Below are 11,708 nucleotides of genomic sequence, written 5' to 3'. Positions count from 1 at the left end.
GAGAAGAAGTATTCTAGTAGGAATAAATAGTATTCCAATATGATTGAGAAATTATGAATAACTCACAATATAAGTGAAAGTGCAAATTCCATTCAGTAGCAGATTGCTTTGATGGATAGTATAAGATGGCTGTCATTAAAGATTATTTTTTCTCTCACAAAGGGAGCTTAAGAGGTAATAAAGAGAGATCATATGGGTTCATATATATTTCATAAAAGAGTTTGGTTGAAATTTGGATTGATGTAGGGTTGGGAGATTCTGAGATTGATTATAAGAGGCCAGAAAAAGAAAGCAACAGGATGACAAATGAGATAAAATTTTAGTTTGTGAACTGAAGATTGAAAGAAAATCAAAAGCACCTTCAAAGATTGGATAGGATTATAATTTCCTAAACCAAATCAAAAACAAATCATCAGAACTCTTTTTCATAGCTATCTATTCAAGCATAAACTTTGGAGTTGCAGTTCAAATGCTAAATAAACTATTTAATTAGATCCTAGGGCAAAAACAATTATTAACAGAAATTTATTAATGCTTTTGTAGTGTTTTCCCTTCCTGTCACACCGAGTGTGCCAAAGAATTTATTCCAAGCTAGCTTGCCAAAGAACTTGTGGGATAAGTCTAATGACAATGGTAAATAGATGCATAGGTGTGCTACCAGCATTTGAGCAGCCAAAAGAAGGTGATTCAAAGGAGAATACAAGAGTAGCGTGGGTCCATGTGTCTTAACCTTTAAGGACTTTAGCTACTATTGCACCTTCGTTCAAAGAAGATAGATTTGAATATAGTTAGGATGTAGCCTTGGTTATGGTCTTGAGCAAATTATGAGCTGGGCTTGGGCACAGAAAATGTCAACTTTTAAAGAGGCAAAGCCTTAAGCCCGACTAAAAATAAATATAGTTTAGATTTAAGGCCCGGTCCATAATCTATGCTACTATGGTAGGAGAGATCTAAGTTAAACTATTTTTAAGGTAGAGTTCCACTGGTAAATCAAGTGCAGAATAAAGTAAAGATAAAGCAATAGATAATTAAAGATAAATTAGATTAATTGATGTGTCCAAGGATTCCTTCTCAATATTACAATCTAAGATTTATAAGTGGCTGGTAGGATGGGTAAGATGGGTGCCACTTCTCATTCTAGATATTTATCTCATTCTGGACTTGTAAATGGTTAAAATGGGTAAGATGGATGCCATATATAATATATGGTGTTGCCTCTCCTCTAACATCATGGGTAGTGGGAAGATAAGTATAACTACCCCACTCGTCCTCCATTATGAAGACTGAGCAGATGGGTGTAACTACCATCCTTGAATTCTGCTCCACTAAGACCTCAGCATAGGCTGATAACTCCCGCTCTCTTGAGTCTGCACTACATTCATTTAGCATGCATCCTTCATGTTTTAGCTTGCACCCTCCTTATTGTATTGATCTTTAGATCATAATTGGTCTAGATATGGTGTAAACAATCCTCTCATATGTCATAAGTCAACAATTTGGAGGGTGATCGGATGTATCTAACGCGACATTTATTAACCTAATTGATGCCGGACCAACTTAAATGGAGGCAGGAGAAGAGGGGAAGAGAAGGAGGAAGAAGAAGAGAAGAAGGAGAAGGGAGGAGAAGAGAAGAAGAGGAAACGTGGGAAAAAGAAGTCTTTTAATTCTGCATTAAACCCTAATCATGAAAATAGTTCCCTATATATAGGGCCCAGATACACAATTTGCATAAACCCCCTTACACAGAAATAAATCCTAATAAACCCACAAATAACACAAATAAACCACAACTAAGCCCTAAAATGCAAATAAGCCTATAAATAAAATAAACCACAATAAACCCTAAAATGCAAATAAGCCCAGAAATAAAATAATAAAATAAATATGCAAATAAACGGGTCTGACTCAATCCGGGGGCTCAGGATCATCTGGATGAAGGGCTCTGATGTCCCCATCAACTCCTTCCGGGTGAGAAAAACTCGACCCCGTCGAGTACAGATCTGGCCGGCTGTCATACTGCTCCAGAAGATCGAGGTCAAGGCGCTGCAACTGTGCTCTGGAAATCCACGTCACATCAGACTTTGGTCGACCTTTCCACCGAACAAGGTAACGTTGGTAACCACCGTTCCTGGTTGAAATAACCTGCTCATCCAATATATGTTCTATTTGTTCTCTGCGTGCATGAACTTTGGAAAGTGGTGGCTCAACAGCAGGTAATTGGTCAGGGTGTCCAACATGGGCAGGTATATCAATAAAGGGGTCAGAAGGCATGAATATTATCTTTTTGTATGGGACCAAATCTTCAATATTAAATGTCGCACTAATCCCATAGTCATCAGGAAGATCCACATCATATGCATTCGAACTGATTTTCTTTAAGATTTTGAACGGTTCTGCACTACAAGTTTGCAATTTCTTAAACGTATCTGAAGAAAATCGTTCAAGCCTAATTCTTATCATGACGTAATCTTTTTCACTTAACTCTTTATAACGTCTATGTAAATCAGCAAGAAATTTATATTTTAAATTATTAAAATGACTACAATTGCTGATTTCTTGATGCAATGAATGTGGATGTGAAGCAATTAATTGTGCAGACTCATAGACTCTATACTGATGAGACATGAAAAACAGGTCTATGGGTTGCCTAGGTTTATAATCATGCACCACTTCGAATGGATTTATACCTATGGACTTATGAACCGAACTATTATATGCAAACTCAACTGTCGGTAAAATTAAATCCCAAGTCCTAGCATATGCACTTGGGTTGAGCCTATGATGTGGAAGGTTGGGCAGAAATACTTCGGGAACTAGATCAATTGCGTGTTGGATATCACGCATCGGAAAAAGTGCATCCGGAAGATCATCAGGGACTACATCATTAAGCTCCTCTAGAAGGGAAACTACTATAGGGGAATGTTCAAGATTGGACTCCACATGGGTATCTTTAGCTACAAGTGCCAATTCAGGTGACTGACTCTCAATATCTGTCACTATCTCTTCCACAGTAGTGATGTGAAATGACTTGGTCGTACTTAGATCAATAATCTCCCTTTGGAAATCATTTTGGACAAAATCTAATTCTATAGGTTCGTCTTCAAAGTCTTCTTCATAGTCTTCTATATTTGGTTCATAGACTTCTTCGACATATTCGGCCTCTTGGTTCCTAACTTCTGGTTCAGTAATCGAGTAGGTTTTAGTGGAACATTGGGGCGCTATGTGGCCGAATTGTTGATACCTAGAGTATTGGGTTTGGTGCCTAGGAGAGTGGGGAAGGACTACAGGTGGTGCGACCAAACCGATTTTAGGTTGGGCTGTAACAGGGGTTGGCGATTTAGGGGTCCTAGAACTTTGCACGAGCTCACGGATCTCTTGTCTGAATTCCTTGTATCCAGCCCGTATGGCAACGATCTGTTCCTTGATAGACCTCAAAATGTCGGAATTCATGGTAGCTACAGGGGTTTTAGATTGACTGAGATAGTACTCCATATCACTACAGGTTGGCATGCAATGATGACACTGGGTGATGATGTGAAATGCAGTGTCACTAATGAAACCTTAATAACTATAATGTAGGACCAAAGTTGATGCTGGACAACCTACTAATGCAATCTGTTATGACTTCAGAAATCAGCAAGTCTTCACAATAATAACTTAAAATTTAAATGTTGCTGATTTTTACTTCGGTTATTCAGAATTAAGGATTAAGATTATTCAATTTAAGAAGTTAGATGGCAATCAAGTAGTACAGTTGTTCTGATCCTAAATCAATATGATCGAAGAATGTTGAGAAGCATCCAGTTGTTAGGGTGTGCTAATTTAATATTTAGATTTTAACAGGGCAAATAGGATGGGTTTGAAAGTAGGAGTTCTATGTTCTGAATTTTGACAACAATATAAATTTTCAAGTATATGGCTATCATGCAAGAGAACTAGAACATAATTAAATGAACAAGCCCAAGAAAAGTGAAAACCTTATTACCTGTCGTGAAGTAGACGACCAGAATGTGTGCTCGTGGGCTGGGGCGACGATCGTTGCTTGGTTGCAGCTGATGAACCTTTTCAATTGGCTTCAATTGGCTTCTATTTGGATCTGATCACAGCACCTTGGCTAGTCTGCTGGGCTTGTAAAATGGAGGAGAGTAGACCTGCTGAGTTTGTGAGATGGGATCAGACCTCAATAGTGATGGCCTGCTGGTTTGGGCCTGTGAGGAGGCAGTGGGTGGCCCGGCCCAAAAGGGGCCTGTCTGGGGGTCGATGGAGAGGTGATCAGGTGAGTTGCAGTGGCCAAAGAAAATAAAAAAAAAAGGATGAGGGGAAAGGGAGGGCGGCGAGCTGTGAGTGAGGAAGCGGTGGTGAGTGGTGGAGAGGTGCGGCAGTGGTGCAAAAGATGGGGAGAGGAACACGGCGGGGCAGTCGGACCGTGAGGAGGAGAGGGCGGCGGAAGGAGGGCGGCGGGCGGCCTGTGGAGTCGGCCGGTGGTGAGGAAAATGGGAGGGGATGTACAATGAGGCCGTCGGCGTCAGCTCGGGCCCCGGCGGGATGGTGGCGTCGGCTCGGGCCCCGGCGGGATGGTGGCGTCGGCTCGGGCACCGGCGGCTCGGACGGTGGACGACGGAGGAGAAGGAGGGGATCGGAGGCGACGGCGCTCGGCGACGGGGAAGCACCGTGAGGGAGCGGCGGCACCTCGGCGGTCCGGCGAAGACGGCGGCGGAGGAGCCACGACGACGGCAGCGGCGGCGGGGCGACGACAACAGCGGCGGGCAGACGATCGGGGAAGATGAACATGTACCCTTTCTTTTCTTTTTTTTTTCTTTTTCTTTTTCTTTTTTTTTTTTTTTTGGTGAACCCTTTCGGGTTCGGATTATCGGATTCGGGTTTTTAGAACGCAACCCGCTCCGATACCCGTTAACGACCGCACGTGCAATTCACGTGCACGTTTTTTTTTTTTTTTTCTTCCGGAACGGGTTCGGGCTAGTGGGGCGGGCTAACGGGTCTGATACTTACCCGTTAATCTGTTCCCAACCTCCCGACCGTTTCGGGAGGGTTTCCCGACTCTCGCTGCGGCGGCCGCGGAAAGGAGGGACGGGCGGCGGCTGCGGATCGGCCGTAGGGGACGGCGACGGAGCTCGAAGCCGCGGCTCTGTGGTCGGCGGCCGATCACGGCGGCGGGCAGCCTCTTCCCGGATCGGGTGGAGGGCGTCCGAGGCTGTCACAGGGCGGTGGTGGGCGGCGGCTGGTCACAACTCCGGCAGTCTGTGGCTTCTGGCGCCGCGTCGCAGGCGGCTGCTCTTTGGGCGCTGTTGGCGGTGAGTGGGGTGAAGGCGGCCCCGGGTGTGATGGGCAAGGGAGGCGTGCGGGCTGGTGCGAACAGGGTTGAGAAGGGGAAGCGGTTCGTGGTGTGAACGAGGGAAGAAGAGGCTGGATCGTGGCTTTAGCAACAGGGGCAAAACCAGCCTTGCTCTGATACCATGTTGATGCCGGACCAACTTAAATGGAGGCAGGAGAAGAGGGGAAGAGAAGGAGGAAGAAGAAGAGAAGAAGGAGAAGGGAGGAGAAGAGAAGAAGAGGAAACGTGGGAAAAAGAAGTCTTTTAATTCTGCATTAAACCCTAATCATGAAAATAGTTCCCTATATATAGGGCCCAGATACACAATTTGCATAAACCCCCTACACAGAAATAAATCCTAATAAACCCACAAATAACACAAATAAACCACAACTAAGCCCTAAAATGCAAATAAGCCTATAAATAAAATAAACCACAATAAACCCTAAAATGCAAATAAGCCCAGAAATAAAATAATAAAATAAATATGCAAATAAACGGGTCTGACTCAATCCGGGGGCTCAGGATCATCTGGATGAAGGGCTCTGATGTCCCCATCACTAATTTTGGACCTGAAAAACATTCAACTTGGCTAATTTGAAGACCATCAAGTATCTAGTAGAGGTGAGACTTAAACTTGAGTAGCACTTAAAAACCATGAAGAAATTGGTGAAGGTAAATATCCATCGCCGTGCTTGCCTCCTAGCCCATGGGTGTGACGAATACAACCGATCTAAAGGAAAATATGCCTAATAGTATGGTTGATGCCTCCTAGCATTCAGATTTGGCGTGCGTAGCTACAGATGAAAAAGAGGGGATAAGATGATTCCCCCCCAACCTTAGGAATAGGAATAGGCTGCATTGCAAGATGGTTGAACTATTGTTCTCCATCTGTTACTATGTGGGGATGTCAAATTCTAGCAAAAGGGCCTGATGTCAGCATGATTCCATCAATATCTCTCCTAGGAGCCATTTGCAAATTAAGATGGTCAAAGCCCGTCTCGGGCTCGAATATTGGAGCGTTGTTGATTGGTTGTTCGGTCTGATTTGCTCATGCATTCACCTACAAGATCTCTTTCTCATTGCTCCATTTGTAGATGCTGAGGACTTTTGTCCTTGCCCTTCAGATGGGCCGAAAAATGAAAGTAAAGTTTCTTGAGGATCCCACCATCCTCATATTGTGCAAACTGATAAGCCACTTCATCCAACAAAGAGGTAGGATTGGTTGATTTTGCCTTAGTAGCATTGGAATGTATTGTGGCACATAACAACGTCTCTCAATAACAGAAATAAATCTATCTACCTATTCCATCACCAAAGCTAAAGATGCAATACGGAGTAGGCCAATAGAGTTTTTTCAAATGCAACATGGTGAATGACAGGGATCTTTGGTAGCACAGTACAAAGCTGTACTTTCAACTATATTAGGCTTCTCTTACGGTACATGGGAATAGTACAAGATGTCAAGTAATCAAAAAAAAAGTTTTAGAGAATTGGAAGAGGTGGTCGCTTAGAGAAGTACTCATCAATGGACAGAAGAAGTCTGGATAGAAGAAATCTCTCTCTCTTCTTCTATCATTCTTTCTCTTCATCCATCCTGCTCTGAGGCGAGTACAAGATAAATATGAATAATTATCTATTCGATTCATACCCCACTCATTACCATCCCTCCATTTGAAGCTACGAAGAGCCTCTAAATATGGTCATATAAGAGCTACTTGGCTGTGCTTGAAGTCAAGACCCAATAATTAGGCATAGATCCCAAATTAGGTTCTAAACCTCTAAATTCGGTCAACTAAAGATCTCGCAAAACTAGGTTTGGCCTCAACCCAACAATAATTTAGTTCGTACATGTAGACTCGGATTGCTTGACCCTAACCCACTCTAGAAAGAGAAACAACCTGATTCGAGTCCCCAAGAGACCAAACTCAAGTCAATCTATCAGAATGGGGTGGCTTAAGTTTAACATCTATAAAGGTTTAAGTAGTAATATAGTGGCAGAGTCAAAGGGATGACATTGTCTTGTAATGCGATGGTTCTTGGTTGTTGAACTGCCAATCTCCTTGCTATTCTTGGTCCTTGATCTTTGAAAGGAGATGGGGAAGTTTCTGATCTTTCCTATCCGTTGGAAAAGAGTACTCCAACTGTTGTTGGTAATGTGTGTTAAGAACATGAACTTCAGATGACGCTACAAACTCCCTCTCATGCTCATTTCATGCACATAACAAATAACATTGGACTGTTGATTATAAGCAATTTAGGTTTAGGCACCGGGCATCGTCGTTCTGTAGAAGACATCCCTCTGTATCTGCTAATGTAGAATTTTGGTATTCAAAAGTTGTTAAGGCATTGGTAAGTTATTTGCCTTGGTTGGATTTTTTTTTTTTGGGCTGAAACGGATGATTCATACAGTTCGGATACGGATACATCCAAAAAAAGCAAAAATAATAGATCTCAAAGCGTACTAAGCAACTCCCTCTATCCAACCCAAAGAATATCTCTAGAATGGTTGGCCACATAAGAGACCATCCAATCTGAAGCCCCAAGTTGGAATCTGTTCATGGTACCTGCAATGGTGATCAAATTGTTGCCTTGCTCTTCCTTGTCATGATTGAGTTCATCTTCCATGGTTCAAATTTACAAGTTCAACACGACAAAATTGCATACAAAGATAAACTGTTTCAAAAATTAGTGGTAGTTAAATTTAGCTATAGTTCTACTTGTAATATATACTTTGAGATGAGTGGGCCTTCTTCCTCTCCTAGAACCGACCTATTCTAGGATAGAGTTCTAACTTTGAATAACTTAAGTCAAGGAATCAAGCCAGACTACTTATTCCATCCCTCTTCCAAAATCTGGAAAAGAAAAATTAACATGAGATTCCAACAACTGCCGGGCCCAAAATATAGGAACATAAAAGGAAAAAAAGAAGAAAAAAAGATTGTAGATAATGGACACATGAATCTGTGACAAGAAAAGCTAAATTAAAATTCAAAAAAAGTGAGAAACAAATGTGGGAAAAGAACAGTGAGCCAATTTTTTTCTTTTTTTCAAGCAAACGAATCTTCGACAACGATGTAAGTAATATTAAGGGACAAGCGAGTGAAACAAAAAGAGGAAGATCAGTTCTGGAAAAAAAAAGGAAAAAGGAACAAAGAGGAAGCTCTTCATAGAGACTACCTAGGACTCCAATGATGATGGCCCAATCCAATGATGAATGATAGCCTGCTATCTCTCTACCATCAAACAAGAACAGTCTTTAAAACTTGGAAGAAGGCAGAAGATGAGCTCAGGAGGAGGAGAATCCTCCTCAAAGGAAGAAAAAGAACCCCACTCCACTTCCTTTCCCTCTCCTTTCTACTGATGCCTTTGTGGTTCCCAGGCCTTGGGGGGGCTTCCCATTATATAAGGGAGCCTGTGGAATGACCACTTCCTTCTTGGAACATGATGAGTGAGGAAGATTTAGCTGATCAATCCACAAACAAACTTAGAACGGAAGTCACGTGATGTAGAAGTAAAGGAACAAAATATGGTTTATGTTTTATTATAAGTTATAAAATTTTAATTGTTCCATAGTAAAATGCTAAATAGGAATATATATAGAATACTTCAGGTTATGTAACGTGGTGCATATATACGTTCTACATTGTCCTTGTGTTGAAAAGCAAGCCGTGAAGAAAGGCTTCCTTTGCTTATATAAAAATGGCTCTTTCATGTGACCCCATTCCCAAACATATACACACATTCCCTCCTAGCCGTTTCTTCTCCACCTCAGATCACCTACCTTGTAAACTTAAAACCCTAACCACTCCCATATATAGAATCCTGCCACCTTTACTTCTCCAAAATTTGCTGCCATTTTCTCCTAGCATAAACAAAAATAGTCTAGATTTGGTGCATACAAACTATATATGGGCACAGATTAAGTAACCAGCCTTTGGATTCTTCCAAACAAAAAAATCTTTAAAACATAAAGAGAGCATGTACATATTGTCTTTTTTTTGGGGGGTACAAGGATGTATGCATTGTTCATATATGGTTGCATGATGATATCCAATTGTAGATGGGTCACCCAAGTGATATCTTGTTATTTGTGTAGTACTCCTTCAATTAGTAATGTTCAGTTGGGGGCAATAAGCTAGGGGCCTATCAAATGCTCAAACTTTTTTGAGAAAATTAATGAATTGAGAGGGGATTGCATGTGGAAGGATAAGGAGTTTGGCTTTGACCCCTACCACTTCATAGAAAGCCCCAATAAGCACTGCCAATTCATAATTGTCCATCAATAGGAGGTCCAAAACAATCTTGCAAGTCTTCCCTCTCCCATTGATCCTATGCATGATATGCACGCATCATATCGGGCAATCATGCAGTTTTTGTCGAGCTTGTTTTGATATTAATGTTTCTTATTGGCTTCACAGCTCTTTAATCATCCAAGAACTGCAAATTGAGTCGAATCGATTGGTTACTTTGGCACAAATTGAGACCCTTCTTGTCCCCAACCTCATATTCAGCACCCAACAAATGGTCAAAAACAAGTAAAATTAATCAAGCTGGATGGTTTTCTCCTATTTTAGAACTCAGTTCACATGTCAAATTTTTATATTTAATCCATATGCTTATAATATCACTTTGTATGATAGCTGGATATTGAAAGCCAGACCAGCATATCGGTTCAGTTACTAGTTCAATTCTCAGGACTAGAAGATATATCTACGCAAAACACAACTTATTTGGAAGAAGACAAGTTATGTATGAGACCTTACTTTTTCTTTTATAACAAAAGCAGGCGTTTAGCTAATTCTCTCATGCCTTATGCCTGCCTTTCTTCTGCTTGGGCACTTTTTGTTCCCTTCCTATGTATATGATATCCCCTTTCTATTTCTTGTATTATTTGGTTGTTGTCTTGAATGCTTGCTGGGGTAATGCTTCAGAAAGGCCAATTAAAGGAATATAATGAGATGGGATAAGATATCTGGTTTAGCTTTATTTGTATGCTTTCGCACTTTTGCAACAGTTGTTTTCAGAAAGAAGATAAGAGTTTTCTTTCATCAAGCTAAACCCTCGTTAACCACTTAATGATCCAGGATCTTCCATTTTAGAACTTCTGGGTATATCTTCATATATAACAACTCTTTACACATAATTTTATGAGAAAAAATTATAAGAATAAGATGTATAAGCTAAACATTCTTTTACTGATGATTAAGTTTCTTTGGAAATTGAAGATGCTAATAATACTCAAACTTTTAAGGAGAGATTAATTTAAAAAAGGATTTTTTTGCATGAATACCCTCCCAAAATCGATATTTGTATGTATATCCTCGTAAAACATGATGTGGGGTTCCATTGAATTTTAAAGAATTCAAAAGTTTGATGGGATAAAAAAATATTCTCAAAATCAATATTAGATGAAGATTTACATAATGTGTCAGAGCTTAAATAAATTTTTCCTTCACCCAAAACTATAGAAAGTATATATAAATTAATTTCATCAACTATTCCATCCGTAGGAGTGACAATAGCTCTCTCATTTAAATGCAAAGGGATATCAAAATTTTCTTGAAATTTTTGATAAATTGCTTGTGCAACATGGCTTTAGATATTAGTGATCTAGGTTTGGCGATATATGATCTTAAACTCTCAATGACTTCCAATTAGGGTTTATAATGGATTGGATATGATATCAATATTTGTTTTTATCTAGCAAATACAAACGTGAAATCGGATACTAGTTGAATGTTAAAATTTATATTCATATTGGTTTTAAATAGATATCGATATAAATTGGATATTGCAAATATGGATGTAAAAATGGATACAAATTGAATAGTTAAACTTTATGAATCACTAAATCAAGAATATCACTCTATCAAAAATAAAGTAAGTTACTAATATATTAATATTCTCATTTTATCTTTTTAAAATTAATAAGATCTATATAAAAATATTAAATAGAATTACAAACAGATCTAGATATTTGAATATAGATTTGATAGTTGTTTATCTTTTTTTCTTTGACAAATACAGATATAAATACAGATATTAGTCATATGCCCAAATTTGCATTTACGTTTATATAGTTCAGACATAGAAATAAATCCGGACGTATATTGTTCGATCTACTTTCATCCCCACTTCAAACAGGCCTCCATACAATGTTTTCGGAAAAAACAATGCGTAAGAGTAGGTCCCTTTTGGGAACAAAAATCATATAAACAGGAACCAGAGAAAGAAATAAAGGGCGAGCTTTCTATTTTGCCATAGTTTTTCTAGTGTCAATCTTAAAGAAGAAATCTAAAAGTCAAAGACTCCTCTTACTAATGGAGTTGTCAATCTCGTGATCACAAATAAATGTGGTATCCTCTTTCTTCTT

Source organism: Phoenix dactylifera, chromosome 7 (assembly GCF_009389715.1).
Source record: "Phoenix dactylifera cultivar Barhee BC4 chromosome 7, palm_55x_up_171113_PBpolish2nd_filt_p, whole genome shotgun sequence".
Taxonomy (NCBI): domain Eukaryota; kingdom Viridiplantae; phylum Streptophyta; class Magnoliopsida; order Arecales; family Arecaceae; genus Phoenix; species Phoenix dactylifera.
The sequence above is the reverse complement of the archived record's forward strand: the minus strand, read 5'-3'. Positions refer to the sequence as shown.